Here is an 18942-nt window from a genome sequence, read left to right on the forward strand (position 1 = left end):
ATATTTTAAAATACTTTTTTCTCTAAGTAATTTTAATTTCTTTGTCCAATGTTTCCTTTTGGGAAATTCATTTTCTCCCACCGTGTGATAAAAGGAGAGGTTTGGAAGTTTTATAGACAGCTAAGGAAGATTTATGGAAAGTATCACTTTCTTTTTCCCTATTATAGGAGACTCCAAGCTTATGTACTGGCAAGCTTCTGGCAAGAACCCTTCAAAGGCCCCTTATTTATTTTAAGTGCATCATTTTGGCATACAAATACTAGTGTTTTGGCGTTTTACATTTACTCTTCTGGTGAAGATGCCTTTACACAGAGTGTATTATGTAGCTACAAGCCATCTGTGTTGTAATGTCATTTCAAGCATAATCTAGTCACTGAAAGGTGAATTTTATGTCAGTCTGAAGTGCAGTGAAAGCTTTTTTTAAATAAGTCTGGTACTTTAGTGGTGTATATATAAATAGGAAAACCTCCTTCTGTCGCAGATAAGTTGTTCTATTCTTCCTCAGTTTTGGCCACTGTAAACTTCAAATTTGAGTACTATCCTCTTTTTCACAGCTGGGAAACGTTATTCAACCCTTCCTATCTCTAATCACCCACCCACTTGCTTTTCCCTCATTTTTGTGACCTCTCAAACATGTAGTTGTGGATTTTTAAGAGAAGAAAAAGATTTGTGTTGACAGCTATGACAAATGTTCATCCATTACTTTTATGCATAATTATTTCCTTAATTGTATCTAATTAATTTTAAAATCCTTTTATATTCAAATTAAGACACTTGACTTGCAATAAAATAAGGTTCTCAGAGTTATGAAGGAATGAAATAACGTTTCTTGTTTCATGTTGAACCTAAAAGGGAAAGTGCAGAAGGGTAGATCTGAAACAAAATAAAGGTGAAGTCATAAGGAAAATACCCTTTGGTATTCAAAACTCACTCGTGTCCTAAGTCCCACCACTTTAAAATTTAAGCATAAATACCTAGATGGAGCGACTAATAAAAGAAGCATAAATCATACTTAATAATTGAATGCTGCTCTCATGCATCTAAAATTTGGGGTCACATCTGCCTGACTTGCTACATCTGGCGGAGTGTAATAATTACGTTCTCTCATAGAAAATGAGATTTATAAAAAAAAAAAGCCTTTGCATAGATTATTATCCCTTCAAGAAATTTCAGATTCATTTTTAATTGATATAAATAAAAACAGCTCAATGAAGCCAGTTGAACCTTGCTGGTACGTGCTTACAAAAGAATATGCCCTTTTAGTCCAAGATCAGTTTTGAATAGAATTGCATGGCCCACTGCTTTTTTTGCTTTGACAATCCTCGAAAACTTGCTATATTTTATGTATACTTGTGTTGATTTCATGTAAATGTTTCTGCAGCCTGTTTTGTCATCAAATCTTTAAATACATAAAGCAGAAAGAAAATTTAAACCACATTTGTTTACATAGAAAATTAATTGTACTCAAAACATCAGAATGATTTGGCTTGTCTAAAACATTTCTGTACAATTAGAACTGTCTCATTCTGCTCAAAGGGATGAGATTCTTGTCTACATATAATACATTTATACAGGAGGAGAGGGAGGAGAGTGTATGCTATTAACTCTTAGAGAAGAAGCTCTATTTCTTCTCTCTGGGTAAGCCAAAATATAAGCCAAAAGGGAGGATGTTAATATATCGTGTTTTGGCTTTTTGCAGGTACTTCCATTCCATCTTGGAGGAAAAAAAATAAAAAGAAATCAAATGCAGTATAGCTGGTGTTTGTCCCTTACATTTTTGCGCTCTGAACTACTTTGTTTTTGATACTATGTGTGGAAAGCGACTGCAGTAGATTGAATAAGGGAAGGATTTTGCCCTCATTCCACTTTTTTTTTAAAAGTGGTATCTAGGATGGAGGATGAGTGTCTACTAATGTAGGGGAGGAAGTCAAGGAAAGGCTTCTGTTTGTGTTAGTTGAATGAAGACCAGAAATACTTCTGTAGAAATCTGGTGTGCCGAATCTAGCTCTATAGTGCTAGGATAAGTCATGGAAAGGAAAAAATCCTGATAGGAACCAAATTTGCAATGTTATCTTGTGGGGAAAAAATGCCTCCTTGACCCCCAGTTTGTGTCCTGAAGAATAAAACCTGATGGAAGCTCTCAGTTTTATCTTAAGCTGCAGAGCTATAAGGATTATTTCAGCTGAGGATATTAATATCGGTCTCTGCCTTTGCACCAGAAAAGACACTTACGTAAGGAGACAGCAAGAGCTTTAAGAATTAAAATGAACTTAAACTGCAGACTCTGTAGGGTATGGAAGTACTCTGAATTCACACAGACACTACTAAATTATCCATTGTTCTTTAACTTCTGCCAATAAAATCAAGTAAAAGGTCAAAGGCCTGACCTGACTGTAGCTGTTTGGTTAGTCTGCCCCAGTTCCTGCTGGGAGGGGGCAGCAGGGTGGTGACAGTTGTGGCCACTAAGTGTTCCCACTCTTATTAGGAGGATTTGTCATCATTGACCCCCAACACACCACCACCACCCCTGGAGTGGCTGTGCTTATCCAAGGCTCTGTGGCAGATAAAGGAAGCAGCAGGGCTATGGTGCTTTTCACAGAGGTAGTCAAAAAGGGGGTGTACTGATGTGGGGGTTGGAGCAGAGCTGTAGTTTGGGTCAGTTTTCTTCCCTCTGCCATACTGGAACTGACTGGAGGGTTTGTGACTTACTAGTGAGATAGCTGGATGGGTGTAATGGTCATGAAGTTTTTTGTTTCTTTGGGGCAGGTGTAAACCAAATAAAAGGAGAGAAACCTACCAGATTCGTGTCAAAGTGCAGCAACTGTCACCTGTAGATGAATGGGAATGTCCCTATGGTGAATGGAAAGGACAAAGTTGAGGGAAGCAGAGGTGCCATTTGACTAAGAATTATGCTTCTTCATGCTGTCAGTCCACTGTGGTCTCTCGAGTCACCTGGGAGCAATTTCTCCACTCTCCTCCAGGCAGACATCCTCCTTGCTTGTCAGGTATTTCCTGGGCTGAAGGTATCTGATTTGTGAGGAAATGTTCTTCTAACCTAAGTACAAAATGATTTGAATGGCAGGACGGAGAGACAAGCAAGTTGAGGTGTTTGAGCATTCAAACGACTTGTGGAGTTGGTGGCCAAGTGGTCCCAAACAGAGACAGGGGAATAGTTTTTTCCAGACTGATCTCAGCAGAGGCCTTTTCCATAATCAAAATCTGGGTGTTAAATCAACTGATGCGCACAGCATAGAGCAAAGACACTAGAAAATGTCCCAAAAGGTTGGTAGAAAGCAGGAGGAAAGAAAATTAGATGAAGAGGGTCAGTCCTTCAAACCAGTCATATGGTCAGAATATGAACTGGCCAGGATTTTCTTTGGTTCCTGAAAAACCCTTTGAAGGACAGTGCTGAAGAGACATTGGAAAAGAGAGCCACGTGTTACGTTTTCTCTGCTTCAAACAAAAGGGAGGCAGGGGGCTTTGTTTCATGGGGAGAAAAAAATGTCTACAGCAAGTTTTTTTGAAAAACTGTTTGCTATTTGTTTGTCTTCAGCAAGGTCTTTGGGAAAAGAGGCCACACACTACATTGCTGGGAGGGGCTAAATCTAGGAGACAACAAAAAGTAGCATTGACCGAGGTCAAGTTGACTGTATAGAACAATAAACCAATGTATTGCCCTTTCAGATCCTCCACAACTTCCTATGTGTGAAAAATCAGGGCTACAACTATTGGCAGTGCAGCGTAGATAAGACTTATGGATCCATAAAATTGTTACCTTGGGAAATGGGGGTCAGAGCCTGAACACTGGCATCGTGTCTCTACCTTAGCATTGCTCAAGGAGAAGGTAGGGTCAGCCACGAGAGGCAAAACTGGCAACAAACTGCAGTGGGACTGTGGGGGAGATTGATGGTATAAAGCAAAACCTGGGAGAACATTTCCTCGTAGCTCTCTACTGAAGAGCTAGGCAACATCTTTTAGTTACAGGGAAGATTATGGGAGAGGCTGAAAATTGTCCTGGATAGTGGATAAACAGGAGAAATGATGGACTCACTTAAGAGTTTTCTTTTCACCTGGTATTGTACATTTTTCACTTTGGAGAAAAAAAAAAGGGAAAAAAAATAGGGAATGGGAGAGATTTGGGGTGAAAATGTCTGAAAGGACTAAGGAAAAAAAAAGTGTTGGCAATCATAGATCTCGCTAGGCAATCCAAGGTACCTGTGATAAAATACCTTTCTAATCACAGTCACAGCTGTTTGCTTCACTAGATGGAACTTTTTTAATCAATCAGAAACACCAACTTTAACAACTTTTTCAGTTAGTTATGGCTGTGGATGTTCTTTCTGATATATTTTTAGCAGCCTTAGAGATTCCTGTCTTTCCAAAACTAGGCTTTTCAAGTGAAACGAATGGTTTTTATTCAATTTTAAGGAGTTGTCCATAAGACATTCAATATAAGACATTCTCCTGTGGCCTGTTGTCCAGTAATAATATCCACATTTAAAACTTCCTAATGAAGTGTCTCACCAGGCCCTAGAAAATCTCAGTGGATAGCCTTTGATCTCCTAATGTTAGCACAGAGTACGTGTGCAGATTGAACTTCAGTGTTCACAGTTCCTTATTTCTACCATCAAGTTCTTTAAACCTCAGCCCAAGAGTCTCTAGGCAGCTAGAAATGTTGCCTTTCCAATCATCACTAGCTCAGCATTAAATATTGGCCTAAATGACTTAACCTTCCATTTTAATTACAAATCAGTCATATTCATCCTCATGGTATCTTCTACAAGGATTTAATTTAGATCTATTGAAAAATGTACTTTATGATAATGAAATATCATCTGAACAGTAAAAAATATATTCGGGGGGTATGATAATGTAGAAATCATTTAATAGTTATGTAATTAGATTAAAATTATGTAAGCATTTCATGTGTAATTATATTTTTCTTTTAAATGGATTAATTTTGTATGGAATATTAAAACACTTGAGCTGTCACGCACTATAAGAAAATAACATGGCTAGTCACACAATGAAGCAGAGTTCTTAGTAAACACTCATTAGAATACTTTTTAAATGATCCACTATTTAGAAAGATTTGTTGCAGGAACACTCAAAAGTCGTGAACTGTAAACAAACAAATTTATTAAGCTGCTGACACCTGAGTAACAGCAATTTACATTGACTGCAGATCCCAGAATAGCAGTAGAATTTTGCTTGTGCTGTGGTATCTAAATAGAATCTGAGAAAGTTGGGAAGATTATAGAAACACTCCAGTGTAATGATAAGAAAATTCAAGATATTAAAATAAATATCATCCTGTTTGTATATTATAAGCAAGCGTGTCAATATGCCATTTATGGATAAAAGATAAAATGGAGGAAAAATAGCTTTCCTCTTTAAATATTCTATTCCTGTCCTCTCCATCGCCCCCCCCCCCAAAAAGGAGGGGGGGGGGGGGGGTTAAAGGAGAGAAAAATAAAACTTTGTATATATAAAAGTGGATTTTTTTTACCAGACTAAAGTTTGTTCATAGAACTAAGTTAAACTAATAAACTCTTGGGAATTAAAAATACACGAAGAAACATTTTGAAATGTCTTATCTCTAATTAATCATGTAGTACTAAGAACAAAGACTGAATTTCTTCAGTGTTCAGATTTCACTTTCATGCAAAACAAAGTCATTTCTGGATTCACTGGTTCAAATACCATTCAATTTATAATTGGATTTTTCTTCTCTGCTCCTCCACCCTAAATTATTTTAGCAAATTTGGCCTATCTTTGTGGAATATTCTTGGGAAAATTTTTCTTTTTATCAACTGTATATTAGAATTGTTGCGTTAATCAGGATTTTGTATTTCAGGCTTATAGTATTCCAAACTCTGCCACTACTATATTTCATTTTAAAGGAAGCCTGGAACTGCTGATGGACAGTTAGATGAAAGCAATTTTTGCTTCTACGTGTGCCCAAGCAGACATATTAAGTAAGAGTCCCGCTTGCTCCTGGACTTGAATCCATGAAAAGGAGGTTGTGGGTGTTACAGGAATTGTCCCTTTGTCAGAGCTGAAGGAGTAGTGTTCCTGCCTTAGTCTTCTGTTCCCATCTGTCTGGTTGTGACATTGTTTTTCTGTCTGCCTTAAATTAATATGCAGTCTGCTCATTTTCAAAAGGAGTGGCTGATTTTCAGGGTTTGGAAACTCTGTGACCATTCAGGCTTTATATGAAAGAAAGAGTGCAAATGGATCTGGGTATGTTTTATTGGTGGATCCACATGTAAAGAAATAATTTCTTTAGAATGTTTCATTGCTTTGCAAGTGAAGTAGAATTTAGGACCTGACTGAACAGGGTATGACTAATATTTTGTATTACATGCCCTTATTTTTAACATGTAATGTGCTGTCTGGCATATCATATCAGAGAGCTTTCTCTGCTGATGCAGAAGGCTACTACTAGCTTTTTCTAATGCAAATTTCTCCTCCAGTGTCCCCTCCACTATAAAATCATGCAACAAATGAGAGCTTGATGAATAGCAGATTAAGTTTATTGGCAGTTACATTTATTTTTCTATCATTAATATTAAACCTGAAGTATCAATATATCAACTTTTATGTATGTGACTGTAACCATATTTTCCTAGCCTGTGCACAGTGCTTGTATTCTAGGCTCACAAGCTATGTGGTAAAAGGCCATCTGAGTGTGTCTGAGTAACTCTTAGCACAATGGAGCCTGAAGGATGATTTGTGCCTTTGGGCACTGCAGTCATGTTAGTATGAAACATTTGAAATGTGTCCTAGAAAATAGAACTGAAAATTAGATGGGAAATACTTGCTATGTTGCATACCTTATGATCAGTCTAATTTGTAAGTACTGAAATGGTTTGCTTTCAGAGGGACATTAGGAAATTTCAGGGCAAACTCACAATAGCTTTCACTCAGATTTACAATATTCTTCAGATACTCCCCTTTCATTGATTTATAAGGGCATAGGGGCCAGACTGACAAGACCGTAGTGATCAGCACCAGTTGTTCTTTTTGTCAAGGGGCTGCTTTGGAGCAGATTGATCACAATTTGAACAGGTAGATACTATGTGACCTGCATTAGACACGTGATCTACACCGTGATGATGAGTCTAGGGAAACAGTAATATTTCTTATCATGACCAGATGCCAAACTGACGGTTTTGGTAAATTAAAATCTGTACCTGGACTTCAGTTGCAGGCTTGAGGGTTGTGAAACCATTAACACTCTTTGCAATTCTATCTTTGGACAAGAAAACCTTTGTGTTTAAGTCTTAATATAAGGGAAATTGTTGTGTGGATCTGAATGATCAGATAGGGGGAGGCAGCTGGTTTAGGTGCAACTGCCCCAAGAACAGGCAGATCTGGAAAGGGGGCAGCATCAGTAGTTTGTGAGGCTTGTTGAAGACATGTTTAATAGCATAGTTTAAAAATGGAACTGAACTGACTGTGCGTACCTAAGTATATAATTCATTATGTTGCATTTCTCTTCTGCATATCTCTTGAACGCTAAAGACGTCTTTGCATGCTATAAATAATTATTGATATTTTACATAAGACACACTAAACATACTTCAAGAGCTAGGTGTTATTGATTTAGCCATTACTTCTCACATTTCTTCTTTACCATTAGAAGACTTGCTGCTCACTGCATTTTATAATAATTGCACTCTTGAATTTTAAATACTCCCAAAATCACACTGTCATAAAACAAGCAAAACTAGTGCATTAGGTAGGCTTTTTTCTTTTTGTTTGTTTGTTTTAATCTCAGGTTTGTGTTTTATATCGTCCTCTCTGGATAGATAGTAAAGTGAATCACAATATATAAACACAATCACAACGGTCATGTGTCTTCATGAAGACCCTAGCTTGATCGTTACCTTGTGCTGGGTTATTTATTGCAATACTGACCTGAGAAGTTCCCTATAAATAGGGTAGCATCAGCTGTGATAAATGAAATCACCACCTTTCTCCCACCACATCACCACACAGTTTGAATTTCAGTGCAGTCTCTTTACCGTATCAGTGAACCCATCCTGTCTGTGGTTTTACATACCACACCACTGAGTGCCCAAGAAAGCATAACTGCAGGCACTTAATATAAACAGTATCCTCAATCACTGAAAAAAATAATAAGCCTTAAGTAAGGCTTCTGAAGAAAATGGAGCGGTTCTTCCATTCTCTAGGAAATAGATATATGTAATTTCACATGACCAAATGTAACAATATGTGTCTCTCTCCAGGTGCATGCTATATATATATATATATGCTTGCTATGAAAATAGTGAAACATTTATCGGACTGATACTATTTCATTCTGGTCTACTATCCTGCCTAAACAATATAGGTTCATTCTGACCCCATTTTTATACCTATAAATTGAGAATACTAATATTACCACTGTATGGTGCTTATTTAGGAATACAAATAAAAGAAAATTGTCTGGAAACAACATATCTAGAACCGTAAATGGGGTATATGGCTGTTGATTTGTGTTCCTTGATTGTTGGTGGCTAGGAACAGAGTACTCGGTGTTTTGAATGATAGCTTGTGCTCCCTCATGATAAGGATGTAGAAAAACAAAACAAAAAAACAGATGAGTGCTGTATGACCTTGTTTTTTATTATTTTTTTCCCTTGTGCTTTACTTTCTCTGCTTTTCCAAGGGTAGTATTGGCATTTTCTCCAAATTTTAAGTGAATTTCAAGACCCTAGAAGAGTGATCAAAAAAAAAAAAAGTGCTTAAAGTATACCTTGGAGCTAATTTAGAGGATGCTTAAGGTCAGCTTCCTCTGTGTTCTTTTAAAGAGTAAGAACAGTGGTTTGATGTTGGAGCCATAAATTGTCATAAACCATGTTTTTTCACTGGTCTGTATCTGTGATGTTGATAAAATACTGTATCCTAAAAGCAGCACAGGACAACAGTGAATCTGTATGGGCAAGAGAGGAATATATCTGCAACATATAACAAGAAAGAGTTGATGGGCAGGCAATAGAATTCCTCCTATGCTTTTTCTTCCACTTTGGTCTTTCATTCTTTGCCTCTGTGTTCAATTGGGGGAAATTTGTGGAACCTCTCATTTGATGCATAAAGAAAAAAAAAAACAATTGGAGATTTTTTTTCACCAAGATAGAGTTTCAAGTGATGCAAATAAACATAAAAATGTTGATCCCATTCAGTAACAAGCTGTGTGCCCTTTTCTTCTTACCTGCACGGTGGTGCTCTAGAGGAAGTCAGCCCATGAAATGTGTTCAGTGCTGGTTTAACTGGCTCACAGTATGACCTGTTCTGGATGGTTGTTACCTGTAACTTGCATGGTTCCGGGCATTAACTGTCATAGCTGGCTGGGTGGAGGAAGGGTAGGAAATGTATATGCAATAATTATCCAGTTTGTTTGCATGAATAGTATCCTTTTAATTTAAAAGATTTTTTTTTCTTTAGCAATTTATTAACAAACTACTTGCAGGCCAAAAAAAAACAATCAAGTTTCTTTCTGCTTCCATACTAGAAAAATGAATAGTATTTTCCCAGCTTTCTGGCTACAAATGCTAGAAATTCTTGGATGAATGTGACTGAATAGATTTTTAATGATAATATAGATTCATTTATCAAGCAGATGCAATTATTATTTACAAGCAATGTGAACTGGCATGTCAACACTGAAATCAGAGGAACTGTGACAGTTGTCAGCAGCTGAAAACTTGCCTTGGAAGATATGGGCAAGAGATACTTAAGCAAGTTAATTGTTTGGCTTATTCTTCCCTTCGCTGATACAGCCTCTTCTCTGAGTCCATTTATTCAAGCTGGGATCAGCAGATAATTCCTCCTGAGCAGCTAAAGATAACTTTTCCTGGTATACAGCTCATGTTAATAGTATTATTTTAATAACCTAATGATTAATTCATTCTAGTTCTTAATCTGTTCCATATGCAACAAGTTAGTCTATTTCAGCATTAAGCAAGCATAATTGAAATTCCTGTTTCCAAATTTTAGTTATATCTAATCAGTATCAGTTTAAATCTTGTTGGTTTTAGGGAACATCATAGTCATGTTTTCTATCCGGATTTGCTGTCCATTACTAAGATATTTTTGTATGCTTATAACTACATAAACAAGTACACTTGTACTTTTTTGTGTGATTTTTTTACACAATGGAGTATAGTAAATGTCAAAATCATATGCTAGCCTATTTAATTGGATAATTACCTACATTTCCAAAACTGAATCCTTCAGTTAGTCTTTCGGTTGTAAAATGGGAAACATGAAGAAGGGCTAAGATACGAACCAAATTTTACAGTTAGACCCTTGACTCCAAAAGTATATTTTTACAAAGGGTGTTATTAAGAATATACCTGGAAATCTAAACCCATCTACATAAAACTATGAGGAAGAATATATATTTTTTCACATTTCAGGAAAATCAGGTCATAAGAGCTTTCTCAGTGTCCCCTAACCATCGCAAATGCATTTTGCTGTTTTGAGAGCAAGAAGCATGAGATAAGACAAATGTGTAATTACTTCTTGACCCACTCTTCTGGGTTATACATTTTCATGAGGTGCCACGATTCATTATTTGCATTGATATGTACAGAAGGATGGGTCTGCTTAGTTGATATTCATTTATTCAACAGTCTGTAATCTATATTTAATGGAGTACCAGACTGTGGCATAATAAACCGTTTAAAAAGATAGCTGCTGCTTACACAGGGGTTATTGCTTGCATAACCTGTACTTATTTTTCATTACAAAACTAAAAGAGCAAAACATAATTCACACAAGAAAATGAAGTTAACATTTAATGGTTTGAAAAATGATCGTGTACCATAATGCTGTGCAGTACTCTGAACACTTATAAAACAAAGCAAGGCAGCAAAAATATAAATACAAATAAAAAGGCATTAACAGAGCACTGTGAAATATGGGCACCAAAACAAAACAATGCATTCCAGTTTGCCACCTGCTTAGCCGGACCACTTAAGATTGCTAATTAGTCAGAAGCCAGTAGATCTGTGAGCAACTGAGCATGTACAAACACCTGGCGTTAACAGTGAGTGTCACAAATACCGAAACCTTCTCTTTTGTTGTTTTCCTCTTTCCTGAGTTTTCCTCCACAGAGATAGTTTTCATGTCACTTTGTGGACACAGAAATGCTGCGTGGACTTCCCTGTGTAAACCATGGAATCTACTGACAAACCTAATGATTGTCTCTGCAAAGACACCTCACTGTAGGTCAAGTACCATATAGGCCTTGTCTGAACAGTTTTATTGAGCTGCAAAATCTTGTTTCCAAGCTGACAACAGAATGAGAGGTCTGTCCTGGTAGTCAGGATCAGAGAGAAAAACTCCAAGACAGGTGTTAAGATAATGGTGGGAAACTGTAAACGTTGGGGCATTCATGAGTCTGACATCTTTGACTATGTATACAATAACATGTTTTTTCAAGTTGTCTCCCATATAAATATTGGACTTGTCCAGAACAGCTTAGCTCCTTAAAAAAAAAAAAAGTGTTTTAGTCAACATCTATTAGCCTTACCAGATTTCAAAGTACCTCAAATTGGGAAATACAAGTTTTGTTTTAGTGGAAGCTTCACAGGGCCGTGTCCTTGAGTATTCTGGAGGTTACTGAGTGGCAGCAGCAGCACTGTGTGGGTTCTGAGTGTTCATCTCCTCCTCCTTTGGGGTGATATGGAGTCCCCAGTGCCACCTTCCACTGGAATGCCACTCCAGGAACCTAAAACCAAACCAACAGACTGAAATCTCAGCTGAGAGCCAGATCTGTGGCTGTATTTCCTGCTGGTACAAATAGGTGAGTTCACCTACAGTGACTGAAAAGGAAACTTTCCCCTTCCAGCTAGCAGAATTTTTTTTCCTGCAATGTGTGCTGACCTCTATTTCAGACAAACAACACATAAGCTTGTTAGATGAATGTTGAGAGGAAAAAATAATAATAATAAAAACACTCTCAAGGGTTTTAGGAATATGATATTGGTGGCTAAAGGATTTCAAGTGCCAATTATGGGTCATTGTAAGGTTGCAGAAATTGGAGGAGTTTTTTTAATCCTTGTCTTTAAGAAGCTTTTTCTGCTTGTAATGCTATCATGTTGTATAATTCAGTGAGTGAACGTGATATACATAGAAAATTAATGATCATCTTGCCTTGTTGGCTTTTTAAGCTCCCATTTTACGTATATGTGTGCTGAAGAACTTTTCTATTTCAGTGCCTTTACTTGCTTCCTTCAGGGAGTTGCATAAACGCCACAGAAAGCTGACACCTGGGAATCTGTGCAGTTGCCTTAAGGGCAATTAGCTATAAAAGGTAGGGCTAAAAGCTAATTGCTCTGGTTTAGTTCTCAAAGTGCAGGTGAAGCTTGCTGAGAAATGAAAGTAAGGCAGGAGAAAGGCCAGTTTAAAAATTCTCTCTCTGAACTTGGACTAGAACTTTTTAGCACTGAAAACTCCTGCCAATTTGGCAGTAAATCTTGCGTTCTGGTACCTGCTGGAATGAGGTACTGAATTTTTACTTTGTTGTTTAGATGTTTAGGATATTTTGTGCCTTTCCTTCCCTTGTTGTGGGGTAAGGGTGGGGTGGGGTGGTTTGAATCAACATCAAATGATACAGTGCTGCTAGTCTGCGTAGCTGCAACGTGTACCATAACTGAAAGCTGTGTGGATGATGATGATGATCAGAGGATCTCAGCAGAAGGCATTTATTATGTTATTCAATTGACTTGAGGGAAAAAAAAAAATGTCTTCCCAGCCACTTTTGCATTAGATATATGTGGTAAAAATGGATGTTTATGAAAGATTTGAAGCTGGTTCTGTTTGAGTTTGGGTGTGGGTGGAGTGCAATGGAAAAGTGTAAAACAGCTGCTGTACAGTTGAATCACTGCAATAAGGAGGGGAAATTACTTTCCTGTCTCAATCTTTGAGTCCTCAAATACTTTTCATGTCATAAGTGAAGGTATTTAAAGTGTTCGGTTTGAAACAGATACACAAAATACTTGTTCCAACATCTTGAAAACATTTGGTTTCTACTCTTTCATGTTTGTCAGTTGGCTCTCCTGGACAAAACGTTTCTTCCTCTTAATTTTAAAATGTCAAGAAATGATGTATGAATAAAGAGTGGGAGAAGGAAATCCCAAATCTTAAATTCAGAAATCTGCCTGAATAACACATTTCTACAAATAGTAGTGAAAACACAACGCATTTCTGCGGAAAGCTCCCAGCTGGCTTTATTTCCATGAAGCATTTTAGACTTAGATTTACTGAGGATGTTGAAAAAAACTGCTGTTTGCTCCCTCATACTTAAGAAATAAATACGTCTTGGTGTAACATATATTCCAGAAACAGAAAGGCATGTGTTGGCCACCTTCCTCCCCATCCACAGGATAGCTGCATTTTCTCCCTTGATGTTTGGCCTGCAGAAGGCTAGCCAAAAAGGGCCTATTCCAGGTACTTTTTTGTCTCTTACTTTATCAACTGCTAAGAGCATTTATTGGAGCTCTCTTGCTACCATATCATTTGAGGGTGATGTGAAATTGTGCAGTCTGGAAGGGAAGAGGCCAGAGCTCTCTTTAGCTAATCAGCTCTGATATGTTTCCTTTGCCAATCTAGATGCTGGAGAACCCAACACCTACATTTGCAAATTTCTGTCCTTATTGTAATAAAAGATGAGATGGATTTTAATAGTGAGATTACCTAAGCATGGTTAATCATTCTTGGGGTTTGAATCCAAGGACTGCAAATGGCTTGATGGATGTCTGTGAACTACATATTACTGAAAAAGGGTGGAGAGGTCAGCTCTTGATTTGCCTTACAGAAGGATGCCCTGAGGTTTGTAGATATGTAGTGTGGAAGGATATAGAATATATCTTGTATGTACATATGCAAATATGCATGAGTATAACTAAGGAAGGGCTGTCACACAGCATGAATGTAATTGCAGAAATAGTTTGCCCAGATTTTGTTGTTGAGACTGGTAAAGTGCCGGTGCCAACCTTCCCTAAACAGCGTCTAGTGGAATGTAATGCTAAGATATCTTTTTATATTCCACTTAATGCAAAAAAAAAAAAAAAAACACACCTTTCTGCTCATTATCATCTTCATAGTTCTAAAAAAATGAACATTACTTTGATAAGCAGGCAAGAAAACTACCACTGAAACATGCTTTAGGCTAGTAGTTAGAAAACGGATGCAGGGAGCATGGGTTCAAAATCACACAAATGGAGAATGGGTTGGAGTCTGGGGCCTCTTTGCTTTGCACAGCAGCAATGTCCACCAAGCTAATGGTTGGAGTGGCACCACCATCTCCCATCTCTTTCACACTAGACTTGAATAACTAGTTCTAATTTTGAGAAATGAGTGTGACGGTGCCCAGAGACCAGCTAGCTGGGTGAGAAGCAAAGCTGGCCACATATATTTTAGACATAGGGTTAAGTTTACAACTCCTCATGGTAAATACTCAGGCAATTCCTGGCATTGCTACAAATGGGCACAGAAGTATCAGATTTTTGACATGTATGAATGTAGGTGCCTCAAGGCTCAGCAGTGACAGAGGTTTAACAAATTTCCATTTCAGATGTAGACGTTGTGGTGGTGTTTCAGGAATCTGAGTATGTTTTCTTGGTGAGTGTTCAATTTTCATAAATAAAGCTGAGTAAGCCTGGCAAGTTCTCCCCATCACAGAATACCATTTGTCTGCAGTGTCAGAGGGCTTCAGCAGGGCCAGGACCCAGGTCAACTGATCCCAAGGTCTATGGACTTGCAGATTGACTAGGTCTATCTGCTGCTCTAGAGGCAGGTGGAGATTGAAAATGAACCAAAGAAATGAGTAGCAGGGATAAAAAGAAAAAAAAAAAAGAAAAGAAAAAGAAACAGCAGGACATGAAAACGAAACACTATTTTGAAAATGTTTTTTTCACTAAATAATTGAGTTTCCCCTCCACACGCACTCTTGTTCCATATGCTCAGAGTTTAAGCTAAGTGTTTCCTTCTTTTTATTACTTCTCTGTTATCAGTACAAACATGTAATCTTGGGCTTACTGCTAAGTGTGTATCTGTCTTCAGGTTTTATGCTCTGTAATTCCCAAGGAAATCAGTTGCTGATATCTTGCACTGAAAAATCTATGCTCACTCAGCGGGCGAGAAGAGTTTTAAAACTGTAGGCAACGACAGTAATCCTTTGCTTAGTTACACTGGTGTAAAGCCTGAGTAATTTTATTGTAGGAAAGAGAAGAATCAGGGATACCATTCTGAGGAGGATGTTCACTAATTATTTCTAGATAAGGTGGTGGGAGTAATTAGTGTTAGGTATTGGAATCAGCACTCAATGTAATTTATGTCCACATAATACCGACATCTACCTCCATTCAACTTCTATTATAACTTTTTTAATTGAGAAGGAAAAAAAAAAAACAAAACTATTTCAACTACATGAACTGAACAGTACATGTGTCTTTTTGGACACTTCAGATTTGTATCAGCCAATGACTTTTATAATGTAAATGGATTTCTGCATCAGACAGCGCTGGCAACTGGAGCACCATGTAGTTAATGCAACAGGGTGGATGTGGACTTGGTTGAACTGAAATCAGTGGTAGCAGGCAGAGCCTGTGCAGAGCAGGCTGACCCAGGGCCTGCACTACACAGGAAACTGGGGAGAGGACACAGTTTGGGCTGATGAAGAGAGATGGGGCTTCCCACGTTGGTCCAAGGGTATACTTTTAGTTCTGATCAGGTAGGAATTATTCCTGGAATTGTTTAAGAGTCTAATTTCTGTGCTTAAAGAAACTTTTGTATCCAGACTGGTTTCATTCCTACAGGGAGACCAAGGGAGCCCCAGACATTTCTCTATTTCTTGGAGCAAAGTATTCTGGAATAATTAGGACCTGAAGGTCCCACAAATACATTTCTCATAAGAGCCACAGAAGGGTATGGTGAGTCATATTGCCCCAAGTGTAAGCATTTTATTCAGATTTCTGATTTTTCTTCTAAATTTATTTATTTATTACTTTGAGAAAAATTCTTTGAAACCTGTTTTTTTCTTCCCAAAAACTTCCATATCCAGCACCACATTGAACCCTCCTTATTTTTATTGACATAATAATTTTGTCTGACCAGTTGTCTGCTTTGGGGACTCTCACTGGCAGGGTGCCTACATTGTACTTTTTCTGTTCTAAGCTAGGTTTTTAGTTTAAATTTGGGTTTTTGAGCCAGGACCCATAATGTTTTCTGCTGGCATTAAATTAATGTAGACTTTTGAAGATACTTGGGTGCTGGCACGGAGGAACACTCTGGTGTTATAGTATATTAGTATTCAATTTTGTTGTTATAGTGAACTTAGCATGTTCCTTTGTAATGTCTTCTGCTGAATCTCTGATGTCCCTGAGTGTAAGCAACATGTAATCAGGCCCACATGATGCTTTCTCCCGCCTGTCAGGAACGATCTGGAGACCTACCTTTTCATTTCCTGCAATCACCATGAGATGGCAGTTGTCAATTGCTGGACTTGCTTCACCCCATTTGAACAAAAATGACTCAAAGCTTATTGATCCTTGGAGACACTGAGCTTTCCAGCTTTGCTGTTCACAGCATGCAAGTGTGAAACTTTACAAGTGACTTTTAAAAGCAGCCAAGGAATGTGTGAGACAGATTGTTAGGGGGGAAAAAACAACAACAACAACAAAAAATTATTTAATTTGATGGCGTGGAGTTCTATGCCAAAGTAAGGCATGTTTGCTGTTAGCAATCAAAGTGGCTTTGCGAATGAAAAGTGACATTTTTTATGAGATTTTACAAGTAGGGGATCCCTAGGGAAATTAATTTGGCCCTCTGGAATGCTGCTCTCCTCCATGCTACTTCCACATCAGCCCCAGATTTATTTATTTATTTATTTTTTCGCCACAAACCTCTATATTAGTTTTTGGGTAGACTGAAGCCAGCGGGAAAGATGTGGGTGCAGCAGGTATATTGCAATCCCATGGCAGGTCTCCAGCATTTTCATAGTGCTCCCTAGTAAATCATCAGGTCACAGGTAATGGCCCAGACCCTGGGCTGCAGCTAATGAGCTACCAGCCAGGGAATTGGGTTTTATTTTGTCCTTTCAATAAAATCCCTGAACACAAACCCAAGCTTTTTCAAATAGTACTCCCCATACGTAGCCTGGAGGCAGTCTAAATAATTTAGGTGGTTCTTCATCTCTGTTATTCAGTGGGGGAAAAAAAAGAAGCCTGAAAAATCTCAGCTTATTTCTTAATAACACATTGCTCCAAGTTGTGTCTCTATTCTCTCTAGCTATGTTCCCTGTCCATTTTCAGTTGGATGTGCTATTCTTATTTTTTTCATGAATTGATTTGTTATACTTTTTTCCATGTCTGCTCTTAATCAGTTGCTCCCCTTTACAATATAGGTGGCCATATGATAATTATTCAAAAGAAGTGTATTGCTTGTTTTTTATTTTTTTTTATTTTGGGGGGGAGAGAAATCACTAGTGCCTTACATTTATAGCTTGCAAATTTTGCCATCTAATTTTCAAAGTAGTTTTATCTCTAAGTACATAAGAGGGTACTCTAGTTATATCACATTATCACCATGAATAGTTTAAAAAAAATAAATCAATAAATGACATCTTGGTTGATTATATCCTGGGGGTTCAAGAGATACAAAGTGATACGCGTTGGTAAAATTGCTGTGTTTTCGGCCATGTTCTCACAATGCCAAGGCCTTGAGCAATGGAACTGAGCTCCACAATGTCAGCTATCCCATCTACAGGATTGATAATGCAGGATGAAATTGTATTTTCCAACACTTTGTTTACTCCTCTTTGTAATGAATCCCAGATTTGTCTAGGCTAGAAGAGACTGAAATCTATATGTCTGGCCTCTTATATCACAGGACGTTAAATTCCACCCCATTCTCCTTGTAACAGACAATTTCAGAGCATTAAGTAATATTTGGTTAAGGAAAGACATCAAATCATGGCTTTGAAAAGAGGAGGTGAAGAAGGCCCCACACTTTTCCTCAAGAATTTCTTGGTCAATCTCCTTGTGAAGTATGTACATAGCAAATTTCTCACTCTTACGTATCTGATTTCAGTTGCTGGGCTCTGGTCGTGCCTTTCACCCAAAGATTAAAGTGTTCTTTATGCATCATACTTCCTCCCTGTGAAGATACTTACGTATCTCAACCAAGTCACCTCTCATTCTTTTCTGATAAGTTAAGCAGATTGAGCTCTTTGAATCCGAGTCATATATCTTCTTTTTTCCATCCTTAGAGGAAATTTTCTGAGTATTTTTTCAATCTTTTTAGTATTGTGCTACTACTTTTGTCTTCAGTTTTCCATGCCCTTCAGCATTACCCTCAAAAAGAAAAAAAAAAAAGTGAAAAAAGTGGAGGCATTTTGCAATTGCCTAGTACCTGGAAATTTAAAAAGCCAGGAATGTCTAGACTTTAAAATAAATGTAAAATGAACTTCAATGACTAAACTTTTCCATTCACACCAGTTACCAGTTGGGAGGGAAAATTCATCTCATTCTCCGTTGGAATTCACAAAGGAAGGAGATGGGAAATGGACTTGCAGCAAAAAAATCACCCAGCTTCGAAGGGGAAGGATCATTTTTTCCTCACTCTAATTAACATTGTGGCATGCATTTATATAAAGTAGAATGATTTTAGTGAAAAAAGAGAAGTTCATTCCAGCGTAGCCTATAGGAGAAAATCTATCAAAGGATTAAAAGAAATTAGAAGACAAAAAACAAAGTAAGTAAAGGTGGTTTCTACTGAGAAGAGAAGGTGGATTTTTTTTTTAATTTTTTTAACTGAAAAGTTTGTTTTCCTAAATCTGCTTTTGGAAACACAACTTTGTGTATAGCCATGGGCATTATATATATATATATGTGCGTATTATATATGCATATACTATTGATATGGTTT

The 18942-nt window shown here is 37.6% G+C and overlaps 1 long non-coding RNA gene across 14 annotated transcripts in view; it reads left to right on the forward strand.

Moving 5' to 3' along the window:
• LOC310901738 overlaps positions 1 to 18942 on the forward strand; it is a 283646-nt gene that overhangs the window by 40011 nt on the left and 224693 nt on the right. Inside the window, exon 4 of one of the 14 annotated variants that reach the window (XR_014586105.1) lies at positions 1700 to 1754. The exons of the other annotated variants lie outside the window; for them this stretch is intronic. This is a non-coding gene — a long non-coding RNA (uncharacterized lncRNA). Of the gene's footprint in view, positions 1 to 1699; positions 1755 to 18942 lie in introns of those variants that run through there. 14 annotated transcript variants of the gene reach the window in all.

The sequence above is a fragment of the Anser anser genome (genome assembly GCF_964211835.1).
Source record: "Anser anser genome assembly, chromosome: 6".
Classification (NCBI taxonomy): domain Eukaryota; kingdom Metazoa; phylum Chordata; class Aves; order Anseriformes; family Anatidae; genus Anser; species Anser anser.